Source organism: Myotis davidii, unplaced genomic scaffold, assembly GCF_000327345.1.
Source record: "Myotis davidii unplaced genomic scaffold, ASM32734v1 scaffold391, whole genome shotgun sequence".
NCBI classification, from domain to species: Eukaryota; Metazoa; Chordata; class Mammalia; order Chiroptera; family Vespertilionidae; genus Myotis; species Myotis davidii.
The window spans coordinates 3062234-3082169 of NW_006284336.1; positions in this window are offsets into that span (position 1 = coordinate 3062234).

The following is a 19936-nucleotide window of genomic DNA, read 5'->3' on the forward strand; positions in this document are numbered from 1 at the left end:
AATTTTGCCACTCTAGCTCCATCTTCCAATGGGGCCTGAAATTGAGTTATGCTGTTGACCAGGGCTAAGGAGACAGATGGCTTCCCCAATTACCTAATGTCCAAATCACCTAGCCCTACATTGGATGTCCCTCTTCCCCAATTCTGTAATCTACCAGTGGATCACCAAAGAATTCATGCCACTTAGCAGTGTGTCTATCACTTTAGTTCAATTCAAGAAATAGAGAGATCTAAGAGTTTGACATTCATTCTTCTGTGTTTATAGACTCTTTTTGAATATTTATGCATTATTTGGAGCAAATCTTCAAGAATAATGTTATTCATCAGTGATATATTCACTTTCTCTCTCCCCCCTCCCCACCACACACACACACCTTTCCTTGAATTTTCTATCCCTTACCTCTAGGTCCCGAGTACCTGTGCATCATCCTTTTACTGTTCATGGCCCCCAAATCTGATACCCCTATTCATCTCATACTTCTTCCTGTCTGAGGCCTTGCTACATAATGGTGACTCTTTGACAGGGCGCCCAGTGAGCCATTTTTAAATTCATCGTGCCCTAGCTAACACTAACTCAGCTCACAAGAATCTTTTCAGATCAGTGAGCAATGTCAATGAGATGAATTTACACAAAAGTCATAGACCATATCACTGCTTCAAGAGTATCTTCAATTTAAATGGACACATGTTAAGCCAACTGAATCTCTTCCCCTGAAATGAGAGGCAACATGACCAAAGCACTTCCATCTTCTTTAGAAGGATCATATTGAGGGCTGAAGCACCTTGGCAGCACATCAGATCACACAGACTCTGTCTGTCTCAGGGTCTGTCTCTGGGCTGAGAGTTCAGGTGTGTCATTGTGGCTGATTTCCCCCATTTTGTGGAAAATTAAATATGGCTGTATTTGCTACTCCTCCCATTGAAAGGGAAATCTAATTCTCCTCTCTTTGAATCTGGGTTGACCTTAGTGGCAGCAGATTCAGCTGTATCCAGCAGAAACCACAGTGAGACTCAACAAGACAAATTAGACAGTAGGTGTGAGTCACATATACTCAAAGGCTGTGCACCTGCTTGAATGTGGAGATTATTACTGTGTGTGGGTTATTATGGTTAATGAACCCTTGTTCACACCAATAAACTGAAGAAGCCGGTGTAAACTAAGCATACATTTGAAAGACTTGTTTGTCATTATTATAAATCCCAGCACAGTGTACATCTGCACCATAGACTCATTATTAGACCTAGAATAGGAGTGCATTGATATGTTTCTATAAATGCAATGACTGTTTGGAGACAGATATACATCTGCACCATAGACTCATTATTAGCCCTAGGAGTGCACTGATATTTTTCTATAAATGCAATGACTGTTTGGAGACAGATTGGAACTTAGGGGAGGATATGGGTTCTCAGAGATCTGGGGATACCACTATGCTATAGAGAAGCTGATACTAAAGAAACCTTATGGCCTGATTTCAGGACTCCGAATGGGTGCAGTGTTCTGCAAGATGCTCAGAAAGAAAGAAAATGTTACACAGCCTGTGAGGGTCTCGGTTGCTCCAAAACCCTCGATAGATACCAAGAAATCAGATGTGCCAAGAAAATAATCTCTAAGGCCCCTCTGTGGGGATCTCAAATATTTTTTAAAGACTGAAGATTCTTCCTTTAAAAAATAAAAGTGGACTAGGCATGAAGGATATGACCAGAATTTTTGAGTAGCAAAATTGCTTTTATAGCCCTAAAGTTTGAAAAGAAAGTATATTTAGAGACAGAAAATGGGAGAGGCTGTTTGCCTATTGTGGAATCTACAAGGTTTATAAAACGTCGGTTGTTCCTCGAAGCAGCCACATTGTACATCTGCAGGAGGCACTTGCTGACTCTGTGTTCCAGGCAGACAGTAATCTCTGTAGCAAAACTCCAGGGAAATGGGAATCCTGATCAGTGAGCTAAGGCAAGAGTGGCAGATACATGAAAGACAACTGGCTATCTAGCCGCTAGATAGACAGACAGACATATAATACTATTTTAAAGTTTCATACTCTTTAAATCTATCATTTCACTTCTCATAATCTGTCGTAAGCAAATCACAAGGACAAGAACATAGACATATACACACAAAGGTGTTTATTGCGGCCTTGTTTACTACATCTATCAATTGTAGGACTTAAATGATGGAGAGTATTAAGTTATACTCTCAATAAAGATTTAAAGATTTAAATTAAATTTCATTTAATTTAAAAAAGATATTATGAGAAAAATACTAAAAGAAGTCAATGTGAAACAATGGGATTATATAAGAAAGAAATAAAAGAAAAATATTGATAAAATACTCAAATATATTTAAAAATATACAACCTGCTTCTAAATAAGCCCATGGTTCATAGAAAAAAATACTAGGAAAATGAGAAAATATTTTTAACTGAAGGATAAGGAAAATCACCTTGTATCAGAAATGGGTGATGCATCTAATGCAGTACTTAGAGGGAAATTTTATACCTTTAAAAGATTATATAACCACTGTGCTGTACACTTGAAACTAATATAATATTGAATATCAACTATAATTGAAAAATAAAAGATTTAGTTGTTGACACTTAAAAATAAATGAATAAATAATAAAAACTTACATTAGTAAGTAATGGGGTCTAAAATTAATGATCAATTGCTAGAAAGAAGTTAGAAAAGGGGAAGAGATTTAAATCAATTAACTAAAGGGAGGAAATAATAATGAGGGGAAATCGATGAAATGAAATGAAAAACAAAAACAAAAGTTGATTCTTTATAAAGATTTTTAATACAGAGCACTACTAGCCTATTTGATCAAAAAAGAAAAAGGAAAACATAAATTATCAGTAATGAAAGAGGGTATATAATTACATTAAAATGATAAGGGACTATTATGAAAAATGTATCATAATAAATTTAATGCAGATGAAGTGGATAATTCCTAGAAAGATACAAATGACCAGAACTTTACAAGAGGTAGTAAACCTGAATAGCGCTATATCTGCTGGGGGGAAAAGAATTTATAATTAAAAACTATTCTGCAAGGACAATTTTAGGCCTACAGGGCTTCATGGATGAATGCTATCACCTATTTAAAGAATAAATATTATCACTCTTACACAAACTCTTTTAGGAAATAGAGGAGGAGAGGATAACTTCCCAATTCATTTTATGAGGACAATATAACTATGATACAAGAAAACAAAAGAAAAAAAAGAAAGGAAGAAAGGGAGGGAGAGAGATACACTCAACAATCTTCATTGTAGAGAGTTATCTTAGTACTAATACTCTTCATCATTTAAGTCCTACAATTGATTGGTACAGTAAACAGTGTCCAAAGAGCAGAGGCTTCACAGGAATACACACCAATTTTATGCAACTAATCTTAAAGCCTTTGGTTGTTTGGTGGAATGAGTTTGAGCCTGGTTTCCCCACTTGTAAAGTTGAAAAACAGTATCTTAAAAAATTAAATGCTATAATGCATGTAAAATGCCTAGCATAATGGCTAACATCTTAAAAAATATAGGGTGTCCCCAAAAAATTTATACACAAACTTTAAATAATTATAAAGGCAATGTTTATTAAAATACATTTCATTTTCAAGATTGAGCTATCAGCTGTTAAAGTTTGTACTCTCTCTCTCTCTCTCTCTCTCTCTCTCTCAGGCTTTATCCTTAAGCCCTCCTCATAAATATTGACTGTATCTGACTTTAGAACAAAATTATTCTTGTTGTCATTGATCTAAAAGAATAAAACAACCCAGCTGGCATGGCTCAGTGGTTGAGCATTGACCTATGAACCAGGAGGTCACAGTTCAATTCCGTTCAGGGCACATGCCCAGGTTGTGGGCTCAATTCCCAGTAGAGGACTTGCAGAAAGCACCCGATCGATGATTCTCTGTCATCATTGATCTTTCTACCTCTCTCTCTCCCTCTCCCTTCCTCTCTGAAATCAACAAATATATATTTTTTAAAAAAATAATAAAATGATTACTAGCATACTGAAGTAAAAACAATATAACCCTGTATTTTAATACTGTCCCACCAATAAGATGCAAATAAAATATACATCAAAATAAAGATGACAACCAGTTACGTTTGTAAACAAGCTAATACTTTTAGTTAAAGAAACCAGTCAGCCTTAAGTTCTCAGCACTGTCCTTTAGCCTGTTCACTCAGGAAAGTACACGAACCAAAGGAGGAAAAAATCCTGGGAAACAGAACTTTATAGAAGGTCCTGTCTGCTTCCTTGTTGGACTGGCACATCCTGGGCATTTGTGGATTTGGATGGGATGTTCGGTGGGGTCTAGGACCACCCCCTGTCCTCTCTTCCATTCCCACCCTCTCCCAGCTCCCAGCTCACAGTCTCCCAGCACATCACCCTGCTCCCAGCTCACGGGCTTGGTGGGAACTCAGTGTTCTACCCGGCAGGGGTGGCAAAGTTTGCTCAGACAGAAGGGAGGTATGTGACACAGTCATGACATCTGATTGAGGCTGCCCAGGAAGACCTCACTGACAAAGGCGGGAGGATCTTTGCCCTTCAATGGGTAGTTTTTGGTAGATTTCATTCTTTGATTAAAAGTGTAGCTTCTTCCAGCTGCCTGTGTTTGGAAGGGGTTACACATTAAACTATTAACCGGACACTGGGCTGACTTTATTAGGTCCTGGCCTCCAAGAAACGGGGACTTTTGGGAAAGCTGGTTCTGGAACACAGGAAAAGGGTGTGAAACCCTAAGGAGCAGCCCTGTGACCACATGATAGATAGCCCAACAAACAAAAATTCACTTAGCAGGAGTGAGCTCCTCAGAGCTCACTAGGATGGTCGACCCTCCATCATTAGAAGACACTTTTTCAGGGGTAGAGTGGAAAACTGGTAAGAGCACGGGTTGTGAGGTTATGCCAACGATGGCTCCATAAGCCAGCGCTGTAATTTACAGGCTGTTGACCCATGCACCCGTTACCGAACAATCGTGCATTTGTTTTCTCAGTCATAAACTCTCCCCTAAAATCACTAACCTCCATAATCCATGTTGACAAAATGAATAAATAAATGGATGAAGATACTAAAATATGCTTCTCATGGTAGCAGTATGAGCATTAAGTGAAACAATTTATGTTCAAACACCACATAAGTCTCCAGCAGTCAGTGGTTCTCAACCCTCCTAATGCCGCGACCCTTTAATACAGTTCCTCATGTTGTGGTGACCCCCAACCATAAAATTGTTTCCGTTGCTACGTCATAGCTGTAATTTTGCTAGTGTTATGAATCGTAATGTAAATATCTGATATGCAGGATGTATTTTCATTGTTCGCGACCCCCAGGTTGAGAACTACATAAGACATCACTTGGTTGTACTTATTTCCCAATGTGAACTGCTACTTCAGTGGGGATACCTCACATATTGAACAAAATTCTGATACGCATCCCTGACTCCTGAAACCCTATTTGTTCTATAGTGTTCTTAGAAGCAACCTATCACCTACACACACACACACACACACACACACACACACACACACTTACATAATTATCTCAGAAAGGAAGACTACATCTAAAGAGGTCTGGAGGAGCGGGGAGTAACTCTGAACTCACCAGTCATTCCTGACTCCTGAGAGGGGGACCTCTCAGTAAGGTGATGCTTTCCTCTACATGAAGTGTGCCCCACCACAAATAAGTGCCGGCTCCCAAAAAATGTGCCCAATGCATTGTGAGCGTGACTCACATTGAGAGAGTAACTGAATAATCATTGAGAAACGTTCCAAGATTTGCTCATAAAATCAGTAATTTTTTTGGCATTTGTTGCCATTAACAAGTAACTTGTGACCTAATAAATGTCACTATCCATTTTCTTTAATTAAAATAATAAATATTAAGCAGTGACACAGATTGGCATTTATGCCTTCATTTCTGTGACGTGGGATTTATAACCAAGGCTTTCTTTGAGGGATTCCACAAATAAAGGTTATTAAGCTGCCACAAGATGAACACAGGCTCAGGTTAATGAAATTGGACTAGGAAGGGCAGTGATGGATGGAGCTCTCATCCACGAAGGAAAAGGGAATTCCCACCCAAAGCAAGAAGCGTTCTTGGGCTGGCAAAATGTATGCTCTATTTTTCTAGGCAGTTCAACTTTAATTATATGCAGCATGAATGCAGAGGCAGCATCAATTCCACTGCCATTCCCTTGGGGGGACTTAAGTGTGGCCCCCTTCCCTTGGGAGCCACTCTTCAATGCTTTATGGTGCATTTGAAGGTAGAAGGCGTTTTCACAAAAAGAACAAACTACTCTGGCATGTGAATCTGCTACCAGAGATGCAAAATTAATTATTGTAATGTCCTGGCCACCTACTTTGAAGACATAGTTTTATAAAAGAAGAGGTTGCACTTCACAGAAACAAAAAAATTAAACCAAAAATAGGAAGAAAAGTTTAACAGCATTTCCTGAAAGAATCTCTCCTTAGCTCCGGGATGCTGCTCAAAGTGAAGAAAGGAATCCAGTGCTCCCAACCTGAGATCCACCTGGCCGGCTCCATGGCCAGCTGGTCCCACCCTGGAAATCTAGCTCAGGGAAAGGCCTCAAGCTGCCCCCATGGGCAAATATGGTCAAAGCCTCTGAGTAAACTGGAATTACACCTCCACAAATAACATTTATCTCCATGGAATTATTTACATGTCAGGACTGCAGACACCTCAACTTGCCTCACCCTATATCCAGCTCAGAGCCACAGGACGGGGGCCAGGCTGGCTGAGTAGTGTTCCTCAATTACTGGACCAAAAGAAAGGCCCCCAATCCTGCACACCTGGCTTCCAGCCCCTGGACACCTCTAGTCCCAGCTGCTTTTCTTGGCTCTGGCTAAATGCAAGAGTGCATATGTCTACTTGAGGCTCCGTTAGAGATCAGATTTCTCAATTGCTGGTTTTTGTTTTTTTTTTTCAAACTAAATGGGGGGGAATACAGTAACTCTCACCTGGAAGAGCCTTAACTTTGAAAGGGGCCAGAGTTGAATTCAAATTCTGACTCAACCACATACTGGAGAAAACTGACACATAGCCGGGACTCAACAAATACCAGTTCCAAGCATGGAGACGAAGCTTTGCCTTCCCATTCCCTTCAGACAGCTGGGCCTGTAGCTCAGGGAACTTGGAGAGGAGCTGTTTCCACTTTCACTCCTCCCATCCTAGCACTTTGGAGGGAGGGAAACCCAAGGCTGGTTCCAAGGTATCTCCTCCCTGAATTGAGATCTAGGACAAAAATGGTCACTTGCGTGATGGTAAGGAAGCAGCACAGTCACTCTGTCATTGCCTGAGCATTCTATTGGCTGCCCACTGCCTTTGTCAATATGGCAGTCTCCACACAGAGGAGCCATGGTTTTCTGGGCCGGTGGACAACTTCGCCCTAACCGCGTCCATCACTGAGGGCCCTGTGGATGGGAAGCTTTGTTCTCATTCAGTCACACTAATGATCCATGTCCCTACTCACCCATCTGAGAGGGGGCAGAATCACGGGGCCCGATTCTCCTCTTACTCCATGCTCTTTCACATGGAGCCACGGAGCCACGGAGGTCCCTTTCTGAGCTCCTGAGGGTCAAAAGGGTCCGGGATGGATAGTTTCCTCAGCTGTTTCCCAAACACATCCTGACTTCAGAAATCTCTAGAAGAAAAGAGTAAGTCTCTACTCCTTATGTTCATATATACTCCTAAATTCCAGGGGACACATGTTAATATCTCCCAAGAATGCCCTCACCACACTCCTCTCTGGTAAAATGACATCACCAGGCTGGGTCTCCAGGTCCCAACTCAGCCATCATCCCATGGGTATGACACGCCTGTTTCTGCTTCTTTAAAGCATCCTCGGTCTCCATTGGTGATGCTCCAGAAGGCAGTCCTTGCCGGACTTTCAGGGAGCAGAGGGGAAACTTCACAAATCCACTGTCCTCTAAGCCAACTCCTGACTGATCATTGAAGCCCCCACCCCCAGGCTTCGGCTAAGTTGGAGAGTCAGTTCTGCAGACCCTCAGAAGGCTGGGCAGGAGTCAGAGTCCAGAAGAGTACCCACTCCAATTACTGACAGATCTCTGAAACGAATGGGATCCTTCACACCTGCGTGTCCAGCTCTGGCGCAACAGGAAAACCCTCCCTCCCGATATCCTGTAACAGGAGTGAGTGCGGCACTTGTCTTTAACGTGCATACAAATTATCTGGGCGTCGTGTTCACCTGCAGATGTTCATTCAGTGGTAGGTTGAGGCTGCAGCCTGAGGTTCTGCATCTCTAACAAGTTCTCTGGGGGTGCTGCTGCAGCAGGTCTGCAAAGCACACTTCAGCATGTGGACTTCATTCTGTTCTCACTGCGTTTGAGGCCCGGTACATCTCTTCATTCTCAAAATAACTAACACCTAACATTTATCAAGTGACTCATCCAGGGCAAACACTGTGCTTAGTATATCACATGCATCATACCATTGAATTCTCTCAACAGCTATCTGAAACAGCTAGAAATCAATGTGTCCATTCTAAACACAGGGAAACCAGTCCTGAGAGGGGGGCTGAACAGCCAAACTCAGGCTTTGAGATTAGAAGTTGGCACAGCTGAGAGTTCAGTCCAGGGTGTGCTCCTAAACACTGCAGTCAGAGGAAGGCAGGCCCCCAAAGGAAGATTATAGCAAAGAAACTGAGATAAGCGGTTGGAGGGAGGGGAGGAGAAAACTCCATCAAGTGGTGCTCACATCAGACTCAGATGTCCCCGAGCTGGTCGTCCCTCTGGAAAATTACAATACTGAGCTCCCGAAATAGTCCAAGACACGTTTAAGCAAAGGTTTATATTACAAACTCCATTACTTTCCTCTTTTTTCATTTATGGCCGCCAAGTTCAAGCAACCTCATCCATGTCAGGGGGGACCCCATGAATAATAGATATGTCATTTTTAACTGTCAACAACATACCTTGTCAATGGTGTATGCAGGCTTTTAAATAACCCAGCAAACCATTCTTCTGACATCATTTTTATACCAGACTTTACAACAAAACTCAAACTGATCTGAAAAAAAAAGTGCATTAAACTACAGAATCACGCTTCCTAACCTGTTCTTGTCTGTATTTAATATTTCACCGGGTTCTGCTTCTCCCTCCTCCACTCTGATAACAACAGTCTGCTATGGAGACAAGACGATTAAAATATTTGAGCATTTTTCTGCAGTTAAATAAGCTCTGCAGTTAATAGGCTCGTTTTTCCCTATGACAGTTAGTTTATGGAGTCATGGAGGGACCGCTGTCGTTCATTTCTGCTTGTAAGTGACATAAGATGATTAAGAAAAACAAACTGTTTTCTGGCAACAAGATCCTGGATGGTCACAAGTTTTGACTGCTATGGGTTGGGACAAGGTGATGTGAATTTCCCATTCGCCTGTGATAAAAAGGCATTTATCCTAAGACTAAATCTTGTCACAGATGTGCATGCCTGCACACAAAGTAAATCTTTAGGCCTGTTTGTCAGGTGAAACAAGAATGTCATATCACTGGAGAAACAAACAAATTAGCGGACACCCCATAGTCCATGAACAAGGGACTCAGCTGACGCCAGGCACACTGTGGCTGCTTAACCAACACTGAAATTTAATTAATAAGTCATTAACATGGAAATGGGCTATTCTTGATTATCTTCTTTGGAAATGTTTTTATTTTGGAAATTTTCAAACAGATACAAAAGTGAAGAGGATAGCATCATGACCTCCATATACACATGAGGTTCAATAGTTTCCTGACTTAGGGAAATTTTCATTTATACACCACTCACTTCCTCCCTGCTTTAGGATTTTTGTGAAATAAATCTTGGACGTCGTACATTCTAAGCGTTAATCTCAATTATCTTCTAAATATTGCTCAAATATATTCTCTCATGTCCATCGTTACTACACTGTCTTCATTGAAACGCTTATCATCTATTGTGGTAGGTTGAATAGTAGCGCCCAAAATATGTCCTAGTCCTAATCCCCAAAACCTGTGAATGCGACCTTATTTGGAAAAAGGGTCTTTGCAGATGGGATTAAGTTAAGGGTCTCAAGATGAGATCATCTTGGATTTAGGATGGGATTTAAATCCAAGGCCAGGTGTCCTTACCAGAGAAAGGGGGGCAGGGGGCGAGAGAGAGGGAAGACACATGGGGACAAGGCCATGTGAAGCACAGGCAGAGGCTGGTTGGGGTGCTGCCCCCACCAAACAGCACCTAATGCCACCAGAAGCTAGAACAGGAGAAGGGTTCTCTCCCAGAACCTCCAGAGAGAACATGGCCTTGTGGACACCTTGATTTTGGAGTTCTGGCCTGCAGAACTGTTGTTTGAAGGTACCAAGTGTGTGGTGATCTGTTACAGCAGCCACAGGAAGGAAATAAACCAATTCTGGACAGTTATCAGTGTCTTCTACCAATCAGAGTCCCCGCCGCTGCTGATTGCCCTGACGATGAGTAGTGTAAGTCTGTCCAGGAGGTCCGTACAGTGGAACTCTTCCGTGGCTCCCCCAGGCAGGCAGCACATCCCTCAAGCTTGCTCAGATGGCTTGGTCTGGGCCTACCTTTCTGGCCACATTTCCCATCTCTCCCCACCACTCCTCACACTTGTGGCCTCCATGCTCCCTGGGCCAGGCAGTTTTCTACACCAGCTCATGCTTGGCCTGCCTCTGTCCCTTTGCACACGAGGCAGTGATCTGTATGAACGCTCCTTCCCCACTGAGGAAGAGATAAACGTGCGATCCATACTCCTTCATGGTGTGGTGCTTTCTCTTCTCTCTCCTGAAACACCCTAACTCTGCACATTGGAATCCTGCCTACCCAAGACCTGTTCCCTGAAACCTTTCACTTGTGCCTTTCTTTTTCAGGTCCTTTCTCTTCCAATGGCCACAGCGCTTTCCTTCTTCTCCCTTCGGGTACACACACTTTCCCTATCCTGTGAAATCATTTGTGCTTTAATTTCTCTTACTGAAGAGAAGAACTCTGATCTGTTCACGTCTGTATCCAACCCAACATCTGACACTGGGCAGTTACTCCATAAACACTATGGAACACGTAAATAAATGAAACATGATGTGTTACCTATTTAAGACACTCATTATTTTTTAAGACTTCTCCCACATCAACAGGATAATTAACTTTCGGTCTAGTCAGTCAGTATAAGTATTCAGGGCTCTTGAGGTGCCCTCTGTAAGTGAGCACAGCTGTCCCCGAAGCACCACCCCAGCCCACTCTTAGTCACAGAAAATAATGACAGCTAACATGCAGTGAGTGTTTATTGGGTTCCAGGCATTGTTCCAAGTACTTTACATGCTTTCGCTCACTTAACTCTTGCAACCACCTTGAAGTAGATATAGTTACTTATAATCTCCATTGTACAGAGGAGCAAGCCTACGTACAGAAAAGCTAAGTTTCCTCTACATGGCATATAGCTAAGAAGCATTAAGACAAAGACTCAAAACCAGAAAGCTTGGCTCCAAAACCCATGATGTTACACTCACTTTCCACAGAAAAGGGACTGGCAATGTTCTTAAGACCGAGAACTTGCCACCCCTGTTAGCTGCCACCTTGGGCATTACCAATCTCTTTGCATTTCAGGTTTTCTCATCTCTAAACTGAGATACCAGTAGTTCCTACCCTACAGGTCACTGTGCAGATAAATGACCACCTTGCAGTGCCTAGGACATAGCAGATACGCAAAAATGGCAGCTATGTGTATTGATCACAAATCTTTCTGTGATCCATTTAAATCAGCAAAGGGGGAAAGAATTCATTGGTTCCTGTAATAGAAAGTATAGGATAGAGGGGCCTTCAGGCACAGCTGAATTTGGGGCTCAAACAATTTCATTGAGACTGAACTGTCTCTTTCTCTCCATTTCCCAGCTCTTCTGTTCTCTGAGTTGGTTCATCCTGTAGCTACCTTTTTCCACATGGTGACTGCTAGAAATCCCAGGCTTCCACCAACAGCTTGCTGACTGCAGGGAGACAGAGCATCTCTTTTCCAGCAATTGTGGCAAAAAGTACCAACCTGAGTCTTGTTTGCTTGTCTTGGGCCACTGGTCCTTCCTTGAGCCAGTCACTGTGGTGAAGGGAATGGGCATGTGGATTTGTGGATCAGCTAATCCCTGGAGCCAGGAAGCTGGGGGTGGAGGGCAACCAAATGACAATAGAGGTGGGCAGCTTGTTAAAGGAAAAATGAGGCATTGTTACCAGGAGAAGGAAGAATGGGTTCTGGGCAGGCAGAAACAACAGATGTCCATTTGCTATGAATATTTTCAATGTTCTCATGTTCTAACCAGCTGGGGTTCCCTGGCCTGTTGCCCACCAACAATGGGTTCCTCTAGCCTGTGTCCACTGCCTGTCTGTCTCACAGCCTTCTCCAAGCCCTAGGAGTGCATGGGCCCACACCTTCTCCCAGCTACTGCAAGGCTCAAATTAGTCACTCCTAGGGCCCCTTCCGAGGCATATCAGAGACCAGCTGTGCAAGGACCTGTCACCTTCTTGTCAGCGAAAGTTTTCTGTCCAAAGAACTTTCGTCATTGCTCCTTTCTCAAGTAGCTGGATGTCACTTGAAGAGACAGCTGAAGTCACTCACAATGGCTGGTCTCAAATCAGCGCTCACTGGCCTTGTCAGTGAAAGCCTCACCCCGCAGCGAAAACTGTCACTGATCATGTTTAGATATGTACGCGGAGGTATTAGATTAGAAGAGAGAATACACAAGATAGGAGTTTAAAAGAGGCCAAGTTGCAAGGGAAATCTTAATAGGAAGAAGTGAAGGCTTACAGTTAGAGGTAGTGGATTGTGGGGGCATCTTTTTCCAAAACCCAATTTATACTTCCCATCAAAACCAGCGCACGCGCACGCACACATACACACACACACACACACACACACACACACACACATACACATACACACACACACATATATATACACTAACCTACCTCACACACAGAGCATATGCTCCACAAACCAATGCACTTTAAAAACCTTGACAGGACATAATTGGTAGCTGCTAGTTTTCACCTTCATGGCTAAATGTCAGAAAACAAATAGTCACTCGAAAAACCTCAATTATCTGTTGTAAGAAAAGAAAAAGGGAGAATCCACATATTCATCCAATTGCATTTGTTGCCTTTTTCTGCATATGCTCTTTTTTTAAGAGCAGGTGTCTCAACCTCAGCATTGCTGATATCTTGTCTGGATAATTCTTTGTTCGGGTGGGATGTCTTGTGCTCTATAGAATGCTTAACAGCATTCCTGGTCTCTACCCACTAGATGCCAGGAGCACACCCCGAGTCATTGCCAAATGTCCCCTGAGGGCAATATCACTCCTGGTTGAGAACCACTAATTTAAGGACTCTAATAAATGCTACCCTCATTGTTACTATGGTAAAATAATTGGCTAATTATTAATTAATATGCATCTGCTGGGGATAAATATTGTGCTTCAGTTTGGGGTAGCTTTATTTTAGACTTCTACCTCATGTATTTGTGATTAACATATTGTACCTATTGCTTAGGGTGGCTGACAGTCATTTCATTCCTGCAACTGTTCTACCTAAATCTTGGGTGAGAGCAGGATGGGCAAAAGAGAACTTAGGCTCTCAAAGCAAACAGATCAGGTTTGAATCCAAATGTGCTACCAAGTGCCTGCATGACTTAAGGTTAGTTTCTTCTTTTTTCTATATTTTTCCCACAGCGAAGTTGCACTAAAAGGTGACTACCTTCAAGAAGGCACTAACATGTAATGGGTGTTCAATAAATATTGTTTTACCCTAAGGATGTTCTTTGTTCTAAAGGGGTCTTGCCCTATGTTGAAATACAATTCCAGGCTCTCTCTATGAGTGTCATTAACCAATGATAACATTGCTCTGCTTGTACAGTTTTTTGTTTTTCATGGAGTTTTAAATTGCCTTTCTGTTCTCCAACTATTTGTTATTGTCAAGTGGCTAAATATTTCTAGAGATATTCCCCAAAATCTCTCTTTTCTGAGCCTTCCATCCAATATAAATAAACGGTGTTATAGAAACAAATAGCCCAGCTCCATCCCAGGGCATCCCTTCATTACTCTTCTAAGCTGGATCCACTATTTCCTGGATTCCTAAGATTCTCCCCCTACTTTGCTGGTATGTATCCTGTGTGTTGGACTAAAATTTTAATTCCTATACAAATGTGAAAATTGTGACATAAATCCAATTATGTGAAATATAAGTTCAAAGTCCTGGAACTGTATTTTCAACAAATGGTTCCAAGAGTCACACACCCAAAGAGTTTTGAATACAAAATCATCACCCTAGGAGGCCACACATTTATTATCAGGGTGCTGCCATGACCCAAACTACGTTTATCCTCTCCTTGGAATATTCTTTCCACGTCTATGTTGCATGCTTTAGCAACCTTCACAAAGGAAGAGAGATCTGGTCTGAGAAACAATCACAAGTTCTAAAGCCAAGTGAGATAAAAAAAATAAAGTTGTTAAGGACGTTTTCTGCAGTGGGGAATTGATGAGGTTACTTCCCTAATTTTCCACCACAGTACACTGTACTCCTAACCTGGGAAACACATACCTCCAGGCTTTGGCTAAATTAGAGGGATGAGAGAAATCCTAGAAAAGGGATGAATTTTCTTTAAAAGACTGTGGTTCCTTAAAAAAAAAATAGTTCACTTGCTTGCTACTCCATAAAGTATCATTTTAATGGAAACTGTTTTTTCCTGACTTTAAAATCATATATGAAGTCAAGAAAAATGCAGTACATATGGTATCACATAACCTTTTGTGTAACTCTTGGCAAGAGTCATCACCCAGATTGAAAAGCACAAAGCCAGTAAGTCAAGGAAAAAGCAAAAGAACTAGCAGTCTACACCAAGAGTCTAGATGGTATCAGAGCACATGGATTTGTAAAGGAATTAGTCATTCTCCAGCTGCACTCGCTCCCATGGGATATCGTGTACACCGATGGCTTAAAACCATCTACATCCTTGCTACTCCCAACTTTATACTTCTGGCACAGACCTCTCTCCTGTAACCTGCCTACTCTACTCAATGTCTCCCCTCCCCCTGGAATTCTAATTAGATATCTCACATACAACAAGTCCAAAAGCAACCCTTGGTCTTCAACCCCAAAGCCTTCCCGATAACCTTCCTCATCTCAGAACATAAGCGCAAATAGATATCATGTGGCAGCCCATCCTACCAACAGCTCATGCCAGAAACCATGCAGTTATCCTATTTTCCTCTTTCTCTAAGACCTCAAATCTAGTCTAGCAGTCAATCGAGTTGGCTGTAGTTTCAAAATATGTCTAGAATCTGGTAACCTCTCCCCACCTCCACTGCTGCCCCCTGAACCAAGCAGCCATCCTCTCCACACCTCTACCTCTGTCCCTCGCAAAAGCTTCTCATTACAGCAACCTGAGTGTCCCTTTCAAGCCTGAGTTAGAGCAAGTCACTCTATTCAAGACACTGTACTGGGGTCCCACTCTTCCATCCCACTCAGGGTAAACTCCACACTCCTTGGAATGACCTTACATAGCCTTGACTTTTTCTTAACCTCTCTGTCCTTCTCTCCTACTATTTTTCTTCATTGTTGCTCCACTCTAGCCAATGTCCTCTTTGCTGTTCTTTGAACACATCGGGTACACACTCGCAGTGGTTCTCAACCTTCCTAATGCTGCGACCCTTTAATACAGTTCCTCATGTTGTGGTGACCCCCAATCATGAAAATTATTTTCGTTGCTACTTCATAACTGTAATTTTGCTACTGTTATGAATCGTAATGTAAATATCTGATATGCAGGATGTATTTTCAGGGGTCAAGACCCACAGGTTGAGAACCGCTGCTTAGGGCCTCTTGAGGGCTGTGTTCTTTGCCTGGCATGCTCTTCCTCTAGATAGTGCACATCTACCCTCCTCACCTGCTTTAAGTCCTTGCTCAAATCTCACCTTTTTATTTTTTTTAGTATTTTAATTGATTTCAGAGAGAGGAAGGGATGGGGAGAGAGGGATAGAAACATCAATGATAAGAGAGAATCATTGATTGGCTACATCCTGCAAGCCCCTCCTAGGGATCCAGCCCACAACCTGGGCACGTGCCCTGACTGGGAATAAAACCTTGACCTCTTGGTTCATGGGTTGATGCTCAATCACTGAGCCATCCCAGCTGAGCTCTTGTTTTTATTAAAGGCTAACCTGACCAAGCCATTTAAAATTACAACCACCCTCCAGGCTCAAATCCCCTTTACTCTTCTCTGCCTTTTCTTTGTCCACACCACATATGACTAGTTTACGTTATTTCTTTTGTGTATTGATTACTGTATGTCTCCTCCATAGAGTACAAGCTGAGGACGGTGGTCTTTGTTTATGGACATATTCCCAATATTTAGGACAGTACCTGAAACATAGTAGATGCTCAATGAGTATGTGTCAAGTAAATACATTGAATAATTCCACTTTTGAGACTCTTTCTAGAAGCGCTCTCACATTAAATATGAGACGGGTTTATTGAGGATTTGGGATCAGCCTGGTAGATGCAACTGAAGGTCAAGGCTATGCACCAGTAACAGTGATGCTGAAGTGACTACCCATGAGGTCACAGTTGAGCAATTACATCATCAACATTTGCACAGTGCTTTGCAGTTTGTAAAGGAAACTGGTAGCCCAGGAGAACAGGGTTGAAATGAGGAAATGCAGTTCATTAGGCTGACAGAAAGCACACTCAGAGGGGAGTGAAGGAACAGGATGGGGTAGGGATGGGGGTTATGGTCAGAAAGGGCCATTTACAGCCAATTAAAAAACACTAACAAGTGAAAATAGTAGCACTAATCAATAAAAGTGATTAATACATAGATCAAGGAAGTTCTAAAAGTATTTTGAGTTCCCAGTAAAAGGGCATATAATTAGAATTGAATATTTTCAGAACATAAGCGCAAATAGATATCATGTGGAAAAAAACATTCACCTTGAATGTTGATCAGAACATGCTGATTAAAACAAAAGTAAAATATTATTTTTACATATCAGCATAGGAAAGACTTAAACAATAAACAACGGTTCAGGGAGTGTAGTAAGACAAACACCCTCATCCTCAAGGTAGAATATAAAAGGGACAATTCTTTCAAAAAGAAATTTGTAATATAAATCAAGACCATTAAAACCTTCACATGCTCTGGCCAGGATTTCTACTTCTAAGAATCTGTGCCAAGAAAAAATCAGAAATATGGACAAAGATTTACATTTAAAGATTCAGTATAATGAAAAACTTAAAATATATATTTATGATTATATAAACTATGGCATTTCTATGTAGCAGAATGTTATGCAACCATCAGTAATTACACTTATGTAAAATGTTAATGACATGGGAAATGCTCATGATATAAGGCCAAATGAACTGAACTAGCGACAATGCTATCTATGACATATGGTATCAACTAATATTGTAAGAATTCATTTCAAATCAATTCAAGAGTGGATTTTTTTCCCATTTAATCTCTCTTTGATTACAGTTGTCAAAAAACAGTTTATTAGACATTTTAAGAAAAGGAAAAACATAGCCATCTTTTTTTCATGCAGAGAGAAATGAATGATATATTAAAATTATATAATTTTGGAATTGTTATGCACATAGACCCTAAAGATTATTTTCTTATCCTAATCGTTTATTATGCACAGCCCCACCTAAAAATAATTTTCTATTTTAGTGCATACTCCACTACTCTGATCTCAGTTTCCCAATTTTTCCAGTGAGGCCTAGTCGGTCCAGATTAAAGGCCAGCAAATCTTCTCTGTGCAGAGTCACACAGTAAATATCTTAAGCTTGTGGGCCAGATGGTCTCTGTTATAACTATTCATTTCTGCAGTTGGAGCACAAAAGCACCACACAGCCATGGCCATGTACCAATAAAACTTTATTTATAAATGCAGGCAACAGGCCAGATTTGGCCCAATAGTTTGCTGACCCCTGAACTAGTTGATTCATATTATTTGATTAGCTGACACTTCAGACCCTACTGCAGAGGTTGAAATGCTGACATGCCCCAAAGAAAAAGAGATGTGATACAGTGTCAGGGAAACCCCATGGGCTTTTGAGTTGGAAAAATCTGGACTGGAGACCCAACTCACTTTCTAGTTGTGTCCCTTGTTACAAGGTACTTTTATCACCATGAGTCTTTGTGTCCTCTTTTGCAAAGTGGGACGGTGACACCTAGTTCACAGGGTCCTTCTCTGACTAAATGAGATTAGCAGTCAAAGCGCAAAACCCAGATCTGGTAAGCGAGGAGTTCTCCGTGACTGGCAGATCTTCTTATCAGGAGAGCTCTAAAAGAGTGGGCATCACAGGAGCCCCAGGAACTGAATAGTTTGGAGGCCTGTGGTGTAGACAGGAAGGAGTGTTGGGTCTGCAGCAGAGAACAGCCAGGATAAGTGAGGTTATGCTGCAGTACAAATCATCCCAGAGCTTCGATGGCTTAAAACAACTAGGTTCATTTCCTGCTCGTGCTTCTTGTCCATGGCTGGTCAGCTGGAGCTCTGCTCTACTCTTGTCCCTCCAGGACCAGATAGATGGAACAATCACTAGCTGTAGCTTTGCTGGTTATAGTGACAGAGGGGAAGTGTGGGGGATGAATTGTGCACTGGCTCTTAAAGCTTCCATTCCCATTCCATTGGCCAGAGCAAGTTACAGAACTACATCTAACTTGGGGGTGGGGGAGGACAGAAATGCTAGCTACATTGCTCCTGGGATGGGGTGGGGATCTGGAATTATTTGATTAACTGCAGTAGTAATTACCACAGCATAGAATTATGATAGTTTACATTCACAAGCATTTGACATAACCTAGTAATACAATGCTAACTGCTTTACCTAAAACTTGGGGAAACCAAGTCAGGAAGATAAAAAGAAAGCCAGGAGTAAATGGAGGAAGATATGTGCCCTGAGGTTCCCTATAGTAAAATAAAATTGAGAGGACAAGACTTGCTTTTCCTAAATGCTTTCACTAACTTCCTCTCCCTATCATCCTCCTTTTTCATAGGTGGGCCTGATTACTCTTAAGAATCCTTAATCTAAAATCATGACAAATTCTGTAAATCCCCAACATAGAGACTGTCATGAACTTAATTGTTTCTTCCAAAATCATATGCTGAAGCCTTAACCCCAATGAAACTCTATTAGAGATGGGGTCTTTAAGAAGGTGACTAAGGTTAAATGAGGTCATAAGGGTGGTGCCCTGACACCATAGAACTGGTGCCCTTTTAAGAATAGGACGAGATGCCAGTGCTCTCCAGGTACGTGAGGATAGCAAGAGACTGTAGTCTGCAAGCTAGGAAGGGGGCTCTCTCCAGAAACAACCCTGCCAGAACTTTAATCTTGCACTTCCAGCCTCCAAAACTATGAGAAAATAAATTTCTGTTGTTTAAGCCACCAAGTCTATGGTATTTTGTTACAGTAGCCTACGCTGATTAATACAAAGATCTAAAGCAGGCAGGCCTTCTCCCTGGAGGTGATATCCCTGTACAAACTCAGCTTGTTCAAAATTACATTATGACATTCAAACACAGGTCTGTGAAAACCCAGAGCTAAGGTTGGGTTGCTAAGGGGAAGATACAGTTTTGATCAGAAAGATCTATGTTCAAAACCCAACTCCACTCACTGTATGGCCTTGAGCAAGGTGTATAAGCTCTCAGCCTCACTTTCCCCATCTGCAGAGGGGTCATCATTTCTCTCTCATGGGACAGCTCTCTCTTTCACATGCAAGAACATGGAGTACGGAGACAGGTTTTGTTTTCACTCCCTTCCCTCTCCCATCCTGGTCTTCACTGCTGCAGCTCAAGGCTAAAAAGAGAAATTCTTTGGACATAAGAACTCACATGAAGGTGCTAAGAACAGGGGAGTCTTGCACACTTCTCTCACCTTGTCCCCCCCCCGCCTGCCCC